Source organism: Rhinoderma darwinii, assembly GCF_050947455.1.
Source record: "Rhinoderma darwinii isolate aRhiDar2 chromosome 2 unlocalized genomic scaffold, aRhiDar2.hap1 SUPER_2_unloc_21, whole genome shotgun sequence".
Lineage (NCBI taxonomy): Eukaryota > Metazoa > Chordata > Amphibia > Anura > Rhinodermatidae > Rhinoderma > Rhinoderma darwinii.
The window spans coordinates 142,753-159,567 of record NW_027461687.1 but is presented as its reverse complement, the minus strand read 5'-3'; the positions used below and the strand labels follow the sequence as shown (position 1 = coordinate 159,567).

At 45.8% G+C, this 16,815-nt stretch overlaps 7 non-coding genes and 1 pseudogene across 7 annotated transcripts; all 8 read right to left on the bottom strand.

Moving 5' to 3' along the window:
* Positions 1 to 899: 899 nt before the first annotated feature.
* Positions 900 to 1,090, bottom strand: LOC142674837 (U2 spliceosomal RNA). Its single transcript, XR_012851920.1, has one exon. It is a non-coding gene; the product is annotated as a U2 spliceosomal RNA (small nuclear RNA).
* A 1,234-nt stretch (positions 1,091 to 2,324) lies between these two features.
* LOC142674731 (U2 spliceosomal RNA) lies at positions 2,325 to 2,515 on the bottom strand. Its single transcript, XR_012851823.1, has one exon. It is a non-coding gene; the product is annotated as a U2 spliceosomal RNA (small nuclear RNA).
* A 1,238-nt stretch (positions 2,516 to 3,753) lies between these two features.
* LOC142674730 (U2 spliceosomal RNA) lies at positions 3,754 to 3,944 on the bottom strand. The gene has a single exon (XR_012851822.1). It is a non-coding gene; the product is annotated as a U2 spliceosomal RNA (small nuclear RNA).
* A 1,234-nt stretch (positions 3,945 to 5,178) lies between these two features.
* On the bottom strand, positions 5,179 to 5,369 carry LOC142674966 (U2 spliceosomal RNA). Its single transcript, XR_012852021.1, has one exon. It is a non-coding gene; the product is annotated as a U2 spliceosomal RNA (small nuclear RNA).
* A 1,238-nt stretch (positions 5,370 to 6,607) lies between these two features.
* On the bottom strand, positions 6,608 to 6,794 carry LOC142674897 (U2 spliceosomal RNA). The gene has a single exon (XR_012851972.1). It is a non-coding gene; the product is annotated as a U2 spliceosomal RNA (small nuclear RNA).
* Positions 6,795 to 13,239: 6,445 nt separating this feature from the next.
* On the bottom strand, positions 13,240 to 13,430 carry LOC142674965 (U2 spliceosomal RNA). The gene has a single exon (XR_012852020.1). It is a non-coding gene; the product is annotated as a U2 spliceosomal RNA (small nuclear RNA).
* A 1,238-nt stretch (positions 13,431 to 14,668) lies between these two features.
* Positions 14,669 to 14,859, bottom strand: LOC142674964 (U2 spliceosomal RNA). The gene has a single exon (XR_012852019.1). It is a non-coding gene; the product is annotated as a U2 spliceosomal RNA (small nuclear RNA).
* An 880-nt stretch (positions 14,860 to 15,739) lies between these two features.
* Positions 15,740 to 15,919, bottom strand: LOC142674925 (U2 spliceosomal RNA; annotated as a pseudogene).
* Positions 15,920 to 16,815: the final 896 nt, after the last annotated feature.

Sequence of the window (16,815 nt, the reverse complement as noted above, 5' to 3'; positions counted from 1 at the left end):
CCAGTCCAGTGCTGCCTGCTGAGCAGCACTGACCAACACTGCCTGGGCCCAGGCTTTTATCTCTGAGGCCCCATTATGATGTCAGAAAGCTGGCTCTGGCTCCTCAGGGCTCCACTATGACACGTGCAAAGTTCCGTCTGAACTTTATATAAGACGGTGCGGCTCAGTCAGTCACTCAGTGTTGCCTGAGAGGGCAACACTGCAACAGCCGGCCGCCAGGCTGTCTTTTTTTGCACAGCTAGTTGCCTCCAGGAGGCCACAAGAGGGAGACAAGGGACTGCAAAATGGAAAATAAGCATCCACCAACTTTACAGACAACTTCTCCTTGCTCCTACAACCTCCATCCTTGCACAGTTTGTTATTCTTCTAGGTAACATAGTAACAAATCCAAATTGCTGCTCTCTTTGTAGGCAAGCAAGGCTTTGTTGCAACTGCAATTCTTACTCCTTCTTGAAATGTAGGGACGACAGTACATTCCATCACATCCATCTAGTGTACACAGGTAGGTCCATTGTGGCGGGCGGGCGGGCGGGCGGCTTTAATGGCTGTTTGCTGTTCCCCTACTCCACTCCACTATTTGACTGTGGTGCTGCATCAATCAGTGGCTGGCTCAGGTGCAGCTCTTTAACTTACCTAAAAGGGAGGGCGGAGAGAAGACAAGGAAGGTGAATGAGCTGTTCCAATGTGAAATGCCGGAAACACAGACACACAGACGACACAAAACAAGAGGTGGCAATGTATTCATTAATTGCATTTAATCAATTAGCTCATTATCACTCATGCATTGTCCAACAGGTGTTGAAATAATGGGATTAAAAGGGGAGATCCCTTCAGAAAGACAGAAACAATGGCAAACACAAAAAACACTTTTGGAATCTGATTTTAGTCAACACATAAGGAAAGGGTGCACCGGTCCTGGAAATACTGCAATACCAGGTCAATGCGTGGAGTGAACAGAGCAAGCTCTATTTCCATCTCCCTGTTCTAAAAATCCATTTAATATATGGTCCCCAGATAGGGGACGTATCAGATATTAAACTGATAAGAACAGATACTACACTTGATCTTAGCCAAAAGGCCGAGAAGCGATAACCCGAACGGGCCGCGCGTTGCCCGAGCCTGCCCGATACTGCTGTTCAGCCCTTGCAGCGATTCAGCCTACTTCTAGGCAATTCCATGGGGCCCTGCAGGCTCACACACTCACAGCTACACGGGAGGTGAATAAAGGCCGGAGAGGAAGCCAGACAGGATTTGCTTCTTTTGCTTGCACCACAATGCAGTGCTGAAAGAGGAGGAATCTACATAAAAACGCCTTCCTGGCAACGCCCAAATGCCCTGCTGCCATGCAGATAAACACTGGCAGCGGCAGCAAGTGCATGCCCACAGCCACCCCTTGTTCCTTCACACCTTGTATCAGCTGTAATCCAGTCCAGTCCAGTGCTGCCTGCTGAGCAGCACTGACCAACACTGCCTGGGCCCAGGCTTTTATCTCTGAGGCCCCATTATGATGTCAGAAAGCTGGCTCTGGCTCCTCAGGGCTCCACTATGACACGTGCAAAGTTCCGTCTGAACTTTATATAAGACGGTGCGGCTCAGTCAGTCACTCAGTGTTGCCTGAGAGGGCAACACTGCAACAGCCGGCCGCCAGGCTGTCTTTTTTTGCACAGCTAGTTGCCTCCAGGAGGCCACAAGAGGGAGACAAGGGACTGCAAAATGGAAAATAAGCATCCACCAACTTTACAGACAACTTCTCCTTGCTCCTACAACCTCCATCCTTGCACAGTTTGTTATTCTTCTAGGTAACATAGTAACAAATCCAAATTGCTGCTCTCTTTGTAGGCAAGCAAGGCTTTGTTGCAACTGCAATTCTTACTCCTTCTTGAAATGTAGGGACGACAGTACATGCCATCACATCCATCTAGTGTACACAGGTAGGTCCATTGTGGCGGGCGGGCGGGCGGCTTTAATGGCTGCTTGCTGTTCCCCTACTCCACTCCACTATTTGACTGTGGTGCTGCATCAATCAGTGGCTGGCTCAGGTGCAGCTCTTTAACTTACCTAAAAGGGAGGGCGGACAGTAGACAAGGAAGGTGAATGAGCTGTTCCAATGTGAAATGCCGGAAACACAGACACACAGACGACACAAAACAAGAGGTGGCAATGTATTCAATAATTGCATTTAATCAATTAGCTCATTATCACTCATGCATTGTCCAACAGGTGTTGAAATAATGGGATTAAAAGGGGAGATCCCTTCAGAAATACAGAAACAATGGCAAACACAAGAAACACTTTTGGAATCTGATTTTAGTCAACACATAAGGAAAGGGTGCACCGGTCCTGGAAATACTGCAATACCAGGTCAATGCGTGGAGTGGACAGAGCAAGCTCTATTTCCATCTCCCTGTTCTAAAAATCCATTTAATATATGGTCCCCAGATAGGGGACGTATCAGATATTAAACTGATAAGAACAGATACTACACTTGATCTTAGCCAAAAGGCCGAGAAGCGATAACCCGAACGGGCCGCGCATTGCCCGAGCCTGCCCGATACTGCTGTTCAGCCCTTGCAGCGATTCAGCCTACTTCTAGGCAATTCCATGGGGCCCTGCAGGCTCACACACTCACAGCTACACGGGAGGTGAATAAAGGCCGGAGAGGAAGCCAGACAGGATTTGCTTCTTTTGCTTGCACCACAATGCAGTGCTGAAAGAGGAGGAATCTACATAAAAACGCCTTCCTGGCAACGCCCAAATGCCCTGCTGCCATGCAGATAAACACTGGCAGCGGCAGCAAGTGCATGCCCACAGCCACCCCTTGTTCCTTCACACCTTGTATCAGCTGTAATCCAGTCCAGTCCAGTGCTGCCTGCTGAGCAGCACTGACCAACACTGCCTGGGCCCAGGCTTTTATCTCTGAGGCCCCATTATGATGTCAGAAAGCTGGCTCTGGCTCCTCAGGGCTCCACTATGACACGTGCAAAGTTCCGTCTGAACTTTATATAAGACGGTGCGGCTCAGTCAGTCACTCAGTGTTGCCTGAGAGGGCAACACTGCAACAGCCGGCCGCCAGGCTGTCTTTTTTTGCACAGCTAGTTGCCTCCAGGAGGCCACAAGAGGGAGACAAGGGACTGCAAAATGGAAAATAAGCATCCACCAACTTTACAGACAACTTCTCCTTGCTCCTACAACCTCCATCCTTGCACAGTTTGTTATTCTTCTAGGTAACATAGTAACAAATCCAAATTGCTGCTCTCTTTGTAGGCAAGCAAGGCTTTGTTGCAACTGCAATTCTTACTCCTTCTTGAAATGTAGGGACGACAGTACATACCATCACATCCATCTAGTGTACACAGGTAGGTCCATTGTGGCGGGCGGGCGGGCGGGCGGCTTTAATGGCTGTTTGCTGTTCCCCTACTCCACTCCACTATTTGACTGTGGTGCTGCATCAATCAGTGGCTGGCTCAGGTGCAGCTCTTTAACTTACCTAAAAGGGAGGGCGGAGAGAAGACAAGGAAGGTGAATGAGCTGTTCCAATGTGAAATGCCGGAAACACAGACACACAGACGACACAAAACAAGAGGTGGCAATGTATTCATTAATTGCATTTAATCAATTAGCTCATTATCACTCATGCATTGTCCAACAGGTGTTGAAATAATGGGATTAAAAGGGGAGATCCCTTCAGAAAGACAGAAACAATGGCAAACACAAAAAACACTTTTGGAATCTGATTTTAGTCAACACATAAGGAAAGGGTGCACCGGTCCTGGAAATACTGCAATACCAGGTCAATGCGTGGAGTGGACAGAGCAAGCTCTATTTCCATCTCCCTGTTCTAAAAATCCATTTAATATATGGTCCCCAGATAGGGGACGTATCAGATATTAAACTGATAAGAACAGATACTACACTTGATCTTAGCCAAAAGGCCGAGAAGCGATAACCCGAACGGGCCGCGCGTTGCCCGAGCCTGCCCGATACTGCTGTTCAGCCCTTGCAGCGATTCAGCCTACTTCTAGGCAATTCCATGGGGCCCTGCAGGCTCACACACTCACAGCTACACGGGAGGTGAATAAAGGCCGGAGAGGAAGCCAGACAGGATTTGCTTCTTTTGCTTGCACCACAATGCAGTGCTGAAAGAGGAGGAATCTACATAAAAACGCCTTCCTGGCAACGCCCAAATGCCCTGCTGCCATGCAGATAAACACTGGCAGCGGCAGCAAGTGCATGCCCACAGCCACCCCTTGTTCCTTCACACCTTGTATCAGCTGTAATCCAGTCCAGTCCAGTGCTGCCTGCTGAGCAGCACTGACCAACACTGCCTGGGCCCAGGCTTTTATCTCTGAGGCCCCATTATGATGTCAGAAAGCTGGCTCTGGCTCCTCAGGGCTCCACTATGACACGTGCAAAGTTCCGTCTGAACTTTATATAAGACGGTGCGGCTCAGTCAGTCACTCAGTGTTGCCTGAGAGGGCAACACTGCAACAGCCGGCCGCCAGGCTGTCTTTTTTTGCACAGCTAGTTGCCTCCAGGAGGCCACAAGAGGGAGACAAGGGACTGCAAAATGGAAAATAAGCATCCACCAACTTTACAGACAACTTCTCCTTGCTCCTACAACCTCCATCCTTGCACAGTTTGTTATTCTTCTAGGTAACATAGTAACAAATCCAAATTGCTGCTCTCTTTGTAGGCAAGCAAGGCTTTGTTGCAACTGCAATTCTTACTCCTTCTTGAAATGTAGGGACGACAGTACATGCCATCACATCCATCTAGTGTACACAGGTAGGTCCATTGTGGCGGGCGGGCGGGCGGCTTTAATGGCTGTTTGCTGTTCCCCTACTCCACTCCACTATTTGACTGTGGTGCTGCATCAATCAGTGGCTGGCTCAGGTGCAGCTCTTTAACTTACCTAAAAGGGAGGGCGGACAGTAGACAAGGAAGGTGAATGAGCTGTTCCAATGTGAAATGCCGGAAACACAGACACACAGACGACACAAAACAAGAGGTGGCAATGTATTCAATAATTGCATTTAATCAATTAGCTCATTATCACTCATGCATTGTCCAACAGGTGTTGAAATAATGGGATTAAAAGGGGAGATCCCTTCAGAAATACAGAAACAATGGCAAACACAAGAAACACTTTTGGAATCTGATTTTAGTCAACACATAAGGAAAGGGTGCACCGGTCCTGGAAATACTGCAATACCAGGTCAATGCGTGGAGTGGACAGAGCAAGCTCTATTTCCATCTCCCTGTTCTAAAAATCCATTTAATATATGGTCCCCAGATAGGGGACGTATCAGATATTAAACTGATAAGAACAGATACTACACTTGATCTTAGCCAAAAGGCCGAGAAGCGATAACCCGAACGGGCCGCGCATTGCCCGAGCCTGCCCGATACTGCTGTTCAGCCCTTGCAGCGATTCAGCCTACTTCTAGGCAATTCCATGGGGCCCTGCAGGCTCACACACTCACAGCTACACGGGAGGTGAATAAAGGCCGGAGAGGAAGCCAGACAGGATTTGCTTCTTTTGCTTGCACCACAATGCAGTGCTGAAAGAGGAGGAATCTACATAAAAACGCCTTCCTGGCAACGCCCAAATGCCCTGCTGCCATGCAGATAAACACTGGCAGCGGCAGCAAGTGCATGCCCACAGCCACCCCTTGTTCCTTCACACCTTGTATCAGCTGTAATCCAGTCCAGTCCAGTGCTGCCTGCTGAGCAGCACTGACCAACACTGCCTGGGCCCAGGCTTTTATCTCTGAGGCCCCATTATGATGTCAGAAAGCTGGCTCTGGCTCCTCAGGGCTCCACTATGACACGTGCAAAGTTCCGTCTGAACTTTATATAAGACGGTGCGGCTCAGTCAGTCACTCAGTGTTGCCTGAGAGGGCAACACTGCAACAGCCGGCCGCCAGGCTGTCTTTTTTTGCACAGCTAGTTGCCTCCAGGAGGCCACAAGAGGGAGACAAGGGACTGCAAAATGGAAAATAAGCATCCACCAACTTTACAGACAACTTCTCCTTGCTCCTACAACCTCCATCCTTGCACAGTTTGTTATTCTTCTAGGTAACATAGTAACAAATCCAAATTGCTGCTCTCTTTGTAGGCAAGCAAGGCTTTGTTGCAACTGCAATTCTTACTCCTTCTTGAAATGTAGGGACGACAGTACATTCCATCACATCCATCTAGTGTACACAGGTAGGTCCATTGTGGCGGGCGGGCGGGCGGGCGGCTTTAATGGCTGTTTGCTGTTCCCCTACTCCACTCCACTATTTGACTGTGGTGCTGCATCAATCAGTGTCTGGCTCAGGTGCAGCTCTTTAACTTACCTAAAAGGGAGGGCGGAGAGAAGACAAGGAAGGTGAATGAGCTGTTCCAATGTGAAATGCCGGAAACACAGACACACAGACGACACAAAACAAGAGGTGGCAATGTATTCATTAATTGCATTTAATCAATTAGCTCATTATCACTCATGCATTGTCCAACAGGTGTTGAAATAATGGGATTAAAAGGGGAGATCCCTTCAGAAAGACAGAAACAATGGCAAACACAAAAAACACTTTTGGAATCTGATTTTAGTCAACACATAAGGAAAGGGTGCACCGGTCCTGGAAATACTGCAATACCAGGTCAATGCGTGGAGTGGACAGAGCAAGCTCTATTTCCATCTCCCTGTTCTAAAAATCCATTTAATATATGGTCCCCAGATAGGGGACGTATCAGATATTAAACTGATAAGAACAGATTTTTTGAGTTGACTACCCCAACAAAGGAGGTAACCGTTTATTTAAAATTTTGAACAAATTTACAATAAATCAATACATTTCAACAAAAATTTACATAAATTTACAATCATGGTTTTTTTAATACAGATAAATACAAATTGTCAAATAAAAACAATTTATAAAAGGGCACTTGGTGGCATCATATTATGGAACTCCATTCACTTAAAAACCATTTTCTACATAAAACAGGAGAGAGTTTTTTATCTAAAAGAAAATATTTGTACATTTCATTAAGACAAATGGCTAAAACATCTTCCACAGCTAAAACTTCACACTTAAATAATAAAATGTTTCTGGCCGCCCACAGAGCTGCTTTTACGCAGTTGGTGATCTTCCATGCCATCATTTTTCGAGTCTGTGTTGGGCATTCCAGGCATCCATATAAAACGCCATCACTTGTGTATCTCCGAAGTCCTGTAATCTTCTGTACCAAGGGGAGGATTCTTGTCCATATCAATTTCGCGTAAAAACATTCCCAGAATAGGTGGTAGACTGTCTCATCATCTCTACATCCTCCCCTTGGACACGCAGCCGAGTTGGTCAGTCCCCTTCGATGCTGGAATGCCCGGCATGGAAGACACTCGTGGGCACAGCTCCAGGCCAGATCTTTCTGTGGGTTAAAAAGATATTTAGCGCTCACCATCTTCCATATTTCTTTACATTTTTGTTCATTAAAATTACTGATGGGAGCTACTAAAACATTTTCTTTTATCTTTTTTAAAATTCCTTTACTATTTTTTACTTCGTTAATATTTTTGTCTTTTAAGTTAAAAATGTTTACAATTTTTTCTAAAATTTTATACTGGCCAGAAAGGTTAAAAGCATATGGGGAGCTTAAAACCGTGGAGAACCAACCGTTCCTCCTCATAAAATAACCTGTGTTAAAACGTATAAAATATGACCAGTAATGTTCCTTAAAAACTGCATTAAGACATAAAGTAAAAAATTTTATTAAAAGGAATGCTTTTATATCGGGGAAATCTTTCCCCCCCATTGGTTTGGGTAATATTACCTTCTCTCTCCTGAGCTTTTCCATCCTGGAGTTCCATAAAAATGTGAAACATGCTTTAATTATTTTTTTCAATAAAATCTCAGGGGGAGGGAATACCATACTTAAATATAATAAAATAGGTAAAATCACCATTTTTGTAATTAAAACCTTTCCCTCCATTGTTAACTTTCTCATGTTCCACATGCAAATTTTCTGATTAACTTTTTGTGCCACCAAGTCCCAACTGGTAAAACCATTATTTGACTCATTGAAGGAGACTCCTAAAATTTGTACAGACTCTGACACAGGGACTGGAATGTCCATTAAAACCATTTTGCCGATATTTAAGATGTTACTTTTATTAAAATTGACTAAAAAACCGGAGGAGCAACAGAATTGGTAAATCTGTTTAAAGGATTTCTGTAATGACAGGGTGTCCCTGCAAAGGACCGCGACATCGTCCATGTACCCCACCACTTTAGCCTCTAGTCCCCCCCCGCCCGGCAGGGGGACTCCGCTTATCTGCTTATCCTTTCTTAACCTGCAGAGTAGAGGCTCGATCGCACAAATAAAAAGTAGTGGGGACAAGGGACACCCCTGCTTCACTCCGGAATTTAAAAGGACATCCTGTGTCTTAAAACCCTTTACTAAAATTTTACTAGTACAATTTTCATAAAAGGCCTTCAGAGACTGTAAAAAACCTTCCGGTATACCCATTTTTTCTAAAACCTTAAAAAGATAAAAATGTGACACTCTATCGAAGGCTTTCTCGAAATCTATAGATAAAATTGCCATTTTACCTCCTCTCTCTTTCGTGTCACTGATCACATCTTTTAAAAGGTTTAAATTATCCCATATACTCCTCCCGGGTATCCCACAGACCTGATTGGAGTGTATGATCTGGCCTATCACTGCTTTTAATCTGTTCGCACATATCTTCGCCATTATTTTGTAGTCAGAGTTTAGCAAAGTGATAGGCCTCCAATTTTTAATGTCTGTTTTGTCCCCCTTTTTGTAAAGCAGGGACACCTCGCCTTTCTTCCAGGACCCCGGGAGGGCTTTTGTTCTAAAAACTTGGGTAAAAAGAGGGTGGAGATCCTCTTTTAAAATACCATAAAATATAACATAGAATTCTATAGGTATACCGTCAGGGCCAGGGACTTTACCTGTTTTAAAACTCTTTGTAGTTTCTAAAATCTCCTGTTCCGTAACATCCTGTAATAAAAACACTTGGGAAGCAGGATCTAAAACAGCATCCACCTCCTTCAATGAGTCGTTCATAAAATCAACATCAACATGTTTTGTATTAAAAAGATCCGCATAAAAACCGTGCACCTTTTTTAAAATGTTTTGGGTATTTGTTTCCCCATCTATCTCATTTAACAGGGTATGCTTATCATTTATTTTCTTGAAGAAGTACCTGGAGCAGGTCTCATTTTCTTCAAGATGTTTTACCTTAGAGCGAAAGATTATCTCCTTTCCCCTCTGCTCCAGGCACTGGGAGATTTCTTTTTTAATTTCGGTGATCTCTTTCTCCACCTGCATACCCTGTTCTCTGAACTTGTATTGGGTCTGCAGACGGGTATTTAAATTAGCATAAAATTCAAATTTTTCTTTGGCTTTCTTCATCCCAGCTTTAATAAAAAAATCTCTTATCTTTATTTTCATTTTCTCCCACCAGGAAACAATTAGCATATTGGGATGTCTTACCCGTCTGCAGCCCTTATAAAAGGTGATAAAATCGGATAAAATTTGCGGATCCTCTAAAAGGGATACGTTTAATTTCCAGGCTTTCTTCGGAGTTCTCCTTTGATCGTTCAAATTAACTTTAAAATATAAAAGTTTATGGTCAGAAAACACGTTAGAATTAAGATCACATTTAAAAGGCAGTATTTGATAAGAGCAAAAAATAAAATCAATCCTGGAGCTGCAGTTTACATTGCTCCAGGTGACGCCGTCCTCTTCAGGTAGATCCCTATTGCATTTTTTAAAAACATCAGTAAGCTTAAAATCCACTGTAATATCTTTTAAAATAGACGGGGTTTTATCATAATTTCGACTTACTGAATTAGAGAACCGGCGTTCCCCCTTTAAAATACAATTAAAATCACCAGCTAAAATAAGTGGTTCTGAATCATTGATAAAAAGGGGTAAAATTTCTAGCATTTTTGCTCTTTCCTTCTTGTCTGTAGAACCATAAAAGTTTAAAAACTGCCATCTAACACCGTTTATAAAAGCTTTGACCATTAAAATTCTGCCTGGTAAAATTTCATAAAAACGATCAATTAAAACGTTCCCTTTGAATAAAATGGCGACACCTGCGGCTTTTGATTCATTAGACCCGGACCACACTGAAGGTCCGAGTCTCCAGTCTTCCTCATATTTTTTATAATTCATGCGGTGAGGTATGCAGCATTCCTGTAGGAAAAACACTGAGGCGGTAAAAACAGAAAGGTAGTTAAAAAGGGCAGCTCTTCTTGTCTGTGAGTGCACGCTTCTTACATTAAAGGAAAGACCACATAACTCAGCCATGAGGAAAAGGGAGAGAGACAGTCTATTTTTATCTTACCCGAGGAGGCCTCAGCAGTCCTCCGCGTCGCCAGACACCCCACTCGAGCTCTCATCATCATCTTTCCTCGAGTCAAATGTGCGCATCGATGAGGTTTGAGAGGAAGACCCATCACTCAGCTGACCCCCCATACCTAAGGCGCTTCTTGAAAATGGGTCCCAGACGGACTCAACGGGTAAGATTTGGCAATCTTTGGCAGCGCCCTCCCCTTCTATAGGGGCAGGAATCGCGCTTCCGGACGTCTCAGGGACCACGCTTACCTCGGAGGCAGCTGTCCCTATATCCCCCGACTGTCTGGAAGGGGGGGGACCTTTAGCTGTCGCTTCCGGGGGCAAGTCAACTGGTTTCCCTGCCTTCAACCTGGCAGGTACTCCCATCGGCACCCCCGCTGCCACCTCCGAGTACGCCCTACGTCTCTTGGTGAGCGCTGCCGCTCCGCCCGGGACCTCTGCCTCAGGTACAGGCTGACCCAGCATCTCTTGCAGGTCAGTAGGATCAGCTTCATCCGAACTACCCTGCGCCCCAGTCTCCTGGGTGGGCTCTTTCGTCCGCTGATCACTGGCTCTGCGTTTTTGCCGCCTCTGCTCTTTAGGGTCACCTGTTTGGGGGGGTCTGCTGGAGGTATCCATTTCGTCTTGCTCACCTCCTTGGGGTTCCTCTCCTTGTACGGGGGTGATCTGGCCTGCGGGCCGCTCGGGACGCCTTGGCCGGTCCTCGGGTTGTTCCAACTCTTTAGATCTGTGGGGACAAGTAGCATAGAGGTGACCAACTCGGCTGCAAAAACGGCACCTTTTCCCCAGAGGGCAAGTTTTGGTCTCGTGCTCAGAGCTGCCGCAGTTCCTACAGGTGCTGTCGCAAGACTCCTTGGTGTGACCGTACTTTTGGCACTTCCTACAGAATGGAGGCATCCCTGAAAAATAAAAGTCTCCGGCCATATCACCTATTTTAAAACGTGCTGGCGGCAACATTATCCCTCCTGTAAAATTGGCATCTTTATAACATGTTACATTGAATCTCCACTTTGAGGTCCATACACCAACCTCATTCATAACTATCATTTTAGTGATGTCCATAACGTGCTCATAAAAATCAACACCGTCCAGTCTCGGGTCATTTTTTACCGTATAAGCCGCCAGCAGATCTCGGAATACTCCATTCTGTATGAAAGTAACATCGTATGTCCTCCTTCTTGGGTAATCCTGCACCGCCAAAATTTCTCGCTTCTGGATGTTGAAGATACCAACAAGTACGGTCTCCACCACAAATTTTAAGCCGCAGGTCGTCGCCTTCTCCTCCGATAGAACTACACGAATCGTGTTTTTAATCCGGGCATAAGCCGGTATCTCACATGGATCCTCGTCCATGGTGAGTATGGTATTGTTACGCTACTCCGTAGTAGGCGCAACGTTAGGCGCAACTCCCCTTTTCGGCCGAAACCTACACGGGGGTATATGGATCGCAACCCGTTGCTCAGGACTAAGCCTCTCTCCCAAATAGCAGCACGGGGGTGAAGTCCAGGCGAACCTGGACGATCCCCCGAGGCCGAGAGAGAGGGTACCTGAGCACCTCCTAACCAAGACCAGGCAGCACTGACTACAAGTAATCAGAACTACACTTGATCTCAGCCAGAAGGCCGAGAAGCGATAACCCGAACGGGCCGCGCGTTGCCCGAGCCTGCCCGATACTGCTGTTCAGCCCTTGCAGCGATTCAGCCTACTTCTAGGCAATTCCATGGGGCCCTGCAGGCTCACACACTCACAGCTACACGGGAGGTGAATAAAGGCCGGAGAGGAAGCCAGACAGGATTTGCTTCTTTTGCTTGCACCACAATGCAGTGCTGAAAGAGGAGGAATCTACATAAAAACGCCTTCCTGGCAACGCCCAAATGCCCTGCTGCCATGCAGATAAACACTGGCAGCGGCAGCAAGTGCATGCCCACAGCCACCCCTTGTTCCTTCACACCTTGTATCAGCTGTAATCCAGTCCAGTCCAGTGCTGCCTGCTGAGCAGCACTGACCAACACTGCCTGGGCCCAGGCTTTTATCTCTGAGGCCCCATTATGATGTCAGAAAGCTGGCTCTGGCTCCTCAGGGCTCCACTATGACACGTGCAAAGTTCCGTCTGAACTTTATATAAGACGGTGCGGCTCAGTCAGTCACTCAGTGTTGCCTGAGAGGGCAACACTGCAACAGCCGGCCGCCAGGCTGTCTTTTTTTGCACAGCTAGTTGCCTCCAGGAGGCCACAAGAGGGAGACAAGGGACTGCAAAATGGAAAATAAGCATCCACCAACTTTACAGACAACTTCTCCTTGCTCCTACAACCTCCATCCTTGCACAGTTTGTTATTCTTCTAGGTAACATAGTAACAAATCCAAATTGCTGCTCTCTTTGTAGGCAAGCAAGGCTTTGTTGCAACTGCAATTCTTACTCCTTCTTGAAATGTAGGGACGACAGTACATGCCATCACATCCATCTAGTGTACACAGGTAGGTCCATTGTGGCGGGCGGGCGGGCGGCTTTAATGGCTGTTTGCTGTTCCCCTACTCCACTCCACTATTTGACTGTGGTGCTGCATCAATCAGTGGCTGGCTCAGGTGCAGCTCTTTAACTTACCTAAAAGGGAGGGCGGACAGTAGACAAGGAAGGTGAATGAGCTGTTCCAATGTGAAATGCCGGAAACACAGACACACAGACGACACAAAACAAGAGGTGGCAATGTATTCAATAATTGCATTTAATCAATTAGCTCATTATCACTCATGCATTGTCCAACAGGTGTTGAAATAATGGGATTAAAAGGGGAGATCCCTTCAGAAATACAGAAACAATGGCAAACACAAGAAACACTTTTGGAATCTGATTTTAGTCAACACATAAGGAAAGGGTGCACCGGTCCTGGAAATACTGCAATACCAGGTCAATGCGTGGAGTGGACAGAGCAAGCTCTATTTCCATCTCCCTGTTCTAAAAATCCATTTAATATATGGTCCCCAGATAGGGGACGTATCAGATATTAAACTGATAAGAACAGATACTACACTTGATCTTAGCCAAAAGGCCGAGAAGCGATAACCCGAACGGGCCGCGCATTGCCCGAGCCTGCCCGATACTGCTGTTCAGCCCTTGCAGCGATTCAGCCTACTTCTAGGCAATTCCATGGGGCCCTGCAGGCTCACACACTCACAGCTACACGGGAGGTGAATAAAGGCCGGAGAGGAAGCCAGACAGGATTTGCTTCTTTTGCTTGCACCACAATGCAGTGCTGAAAGAGGAGGAATCTACATAAAAACGCCTTCCTGGCAACGCCCAAATGCCCTGCTGCCATGCAGATAAACACTGGCAGCGGCAGCAAGTGCATGCCCACAGCCACCCCTTGTTCCTTCACACCTTGTATCAGCTGTAATCCAGTCCAGTCCAGTGCTGCCTGCTGAGCAGCACTGACCAACACTGCCTGGGCCCAGGCTTTTATCTCTGAGGCCCCATTATGATGTCAGAAAGCTGGCTCTGGCTCCTCAGGGCTCCACTATGACACGTGCAAAGTTCCGTCTGAACTTTATATAAGACGGTGCGGCTCAGTCAGTCACTCAGTGTTGCCTGAGAGGGCAACACTGCAACAGCCGGCCGCCAGGCTGTCTTTTTTTGCACAGCTAGTTGCCTCCAGGAGGCCACAAGAGGGAGACAAGGGACTGCAAAATGGAAAATAAGCATCCACCAACTTTACAGACAACTTCTCCTTGCTCCTACAACCTCCATCCTTGCACAGTTTGTTATTCTTCTAGGTAACATAGTAACAAATCCAAATTGCTGCTCTCTTTGTAGGCAAGCAAGGCTTTGTTGCAACTGCAATTCTTACTCCTTCTTGAAATGTAGGGACGACAGTACATTCCATCACATCCATCTAGTGTACACAGGTAGGTCCATTGTGGCGGGCGGGCGGGCGGGCGGCTTTAATGGCTGTTTGCTGTTCCCCTACTCCACTCCACTATTTGACTGTGGTGCTGCATCAATCAGTGTCTGGCTCAGGTGCAGCTCTTTAACTTACCTAAAAGGGAGGGCGGAGAGAAGACAAGGAAGGTGAATGAGCTGTTCCAATGTGAAATGCCGGAAACACAGACACACAGACGACACAAAACAAGAGGTGGCAATGTATTCATTAATTGCATTTAATCAATTAGCTCATTATCACTCATGCATTGTCCAACAGGTGTTGAAATAATGGGATTAAAAGGGGAGATCCCTTCAGAAAGACAGAAACAATGGCAAACACAAAAAACACTTTTGGAATCTGATTTTAGTCAACACATAAGGAAAGGGTGCACCGGTCCTGGAAATACTGCAATACCAGGTCAATGCGTGGAGTGGACAGAGCAAGCTCTATTTCCATCTCCCTGTTCTAAAAATCCATTTAATATATGGTCCCCAGATAGGGGACGTATCAGATATTAAACTGATAAGAACAGATACTACACTTGATCTTAGCCAAAAGGCCGAGAAGCGATAACCCGAACGGGCCGTGCGTTGCCCGAGCCTGCCCGATACTGCTGTTCAGCCCTTGCAGCGATTCAGCCTACTTCTAGGCAATTCCATGGGGCCCTGCAGGCTCACACACTCACAGCTACACGGGAGGTGAATAAAGGCCGGAGAGGAAGCCAGACAGGATTTGCTTCTTTTGCTTGCACCACAATGCAGTGCTGAAAGAGGAGGAATCTACATAAAAACGCCTTCCTGGCAACGCCCAAATGCCCTGCTGCCATGCAGATAAACACTGGCAGCGGCAGCAAGTGCATGCCCACAGCCACCCCTTGTTCCTTCACACCTTGTATCAGCTGTAATCCAGTCCAGTCCAGTGCTGCCTGCTGAGCAGCACTGACCAACACTGCCTGGGCCCAGGCTTTTATCTCTGAGGCCCCATTATGATGTCAGAAAGCTGGCTCTGGCTCCTCAGGGCTCCACTATGACACGTGCAAAGTTCCGTCTGAACTTTATATAAGACGGTGCGGCTCAGTCAGTCACTCAGTGTTGCCTGAGAGGGCAACACTGCAACAGCCGGCCGCCAGGCTGTCTTTTTTTGCACAGCTAGTTGCCTCCAGGAGGCCACAAGAGGGAGACAAGGGACTGCAAAATGGAAAATAAGCATCCACCAACTTTACAGACAACTTCTCCTTGCTCCTACAACCTCCATCCTTGCACAGTTTGTTATTCTTCTAGGTAACATAGTAACAAATCCAAATTGCTGCTCTCTTTGTAGGCAAGCAAGGCTTTGTTGCAACTGCAATTCTTACTCCTTCTTGAAATGTAGGGACGACAGTACATTCCATCACATCCATCTAGTGTACACAGGTAGGTCCATTGTGGCGGGCGGGCGGCTTTAATGGCTGTTTGCTGTTCCCCTACTCCACTCCACTATTTGACTGGAGTGGAGTGGACAGAGCAAGCTCTATTTCCATCTCCCTGTTCTAAAAATCCATTTAATATATGGTCCCCAGATAGGGGACGTATCAGATATTAAACTGATAAGAACAGATTTTTTTAAGTTGACTACCCCAACTTTGGGGGTAACCGTTTATTTAAAATTTTTCAGGTTTTACAATAAATTAACATTTTTCAACATTTTTACAGGGATTCACATTTTACAACAATGGTTAAAAAATAAATACAAATTGTCAGATTAAAATCATACAATTTATAAAAGGGCACTTGGTGGCATCATATTATAGAATTCCATTCGCTAAAAAACCATTTTCTACTTAAAACAGGAGAGAATTTTTTGTCTAAAAGATAATACTTGTGCATTTCATAAAAACAAATTCCTAAAATATCATTCACAGATAAAATTTCATGTTTGAATAAAAGAATATTCCTGGCCGCCCACAGAGCTGCTTTAACGCAGTTAGTAATCTTCCATGCCATAATTTTCTGAGTCCTTGTTGGGCACTCCAGACATCCGTAAAATACGCCTTCACTTGTAATTCTTTTTATTCCGGTTATCTTCTTCATCAAGGGGAGGATTTTTGTCCATATTAGTTGTGAAAAATAACATTGCCAAAAGAGATGTAAGACTGTCTCGTCATCGCGGCATCCTCCCCTTGGACACGCAGCCGAGTTGGTCAGTCCCCTTCGATGCTGGAATGCCCGGCATGGAAGACACTCGTGGGCGCAGCTCCAGGCCAGATCCTTCTGTGAATTAAAAATGAATTTAGCATTAACCATGCTCCAGATAATTTTGCATTTGTTTTCATTAAAATTGCTAATGGGGGCTATTAAAACATTTTCTTTTATTTCCTTTAAAACATATTTACTATTTTTTACATCTTCTATTCTTTTGTCTTTTAGGTTAAAAAGGTTCACTATTTTTTCTAAAATCTTATACTGGTCTGGCAGGTTAAAAGCATATGGCGAGCTTAAAACCGTAGAGAACCATCCGTACCTCCTCATAAAATAGCCAGTGTTAAAAC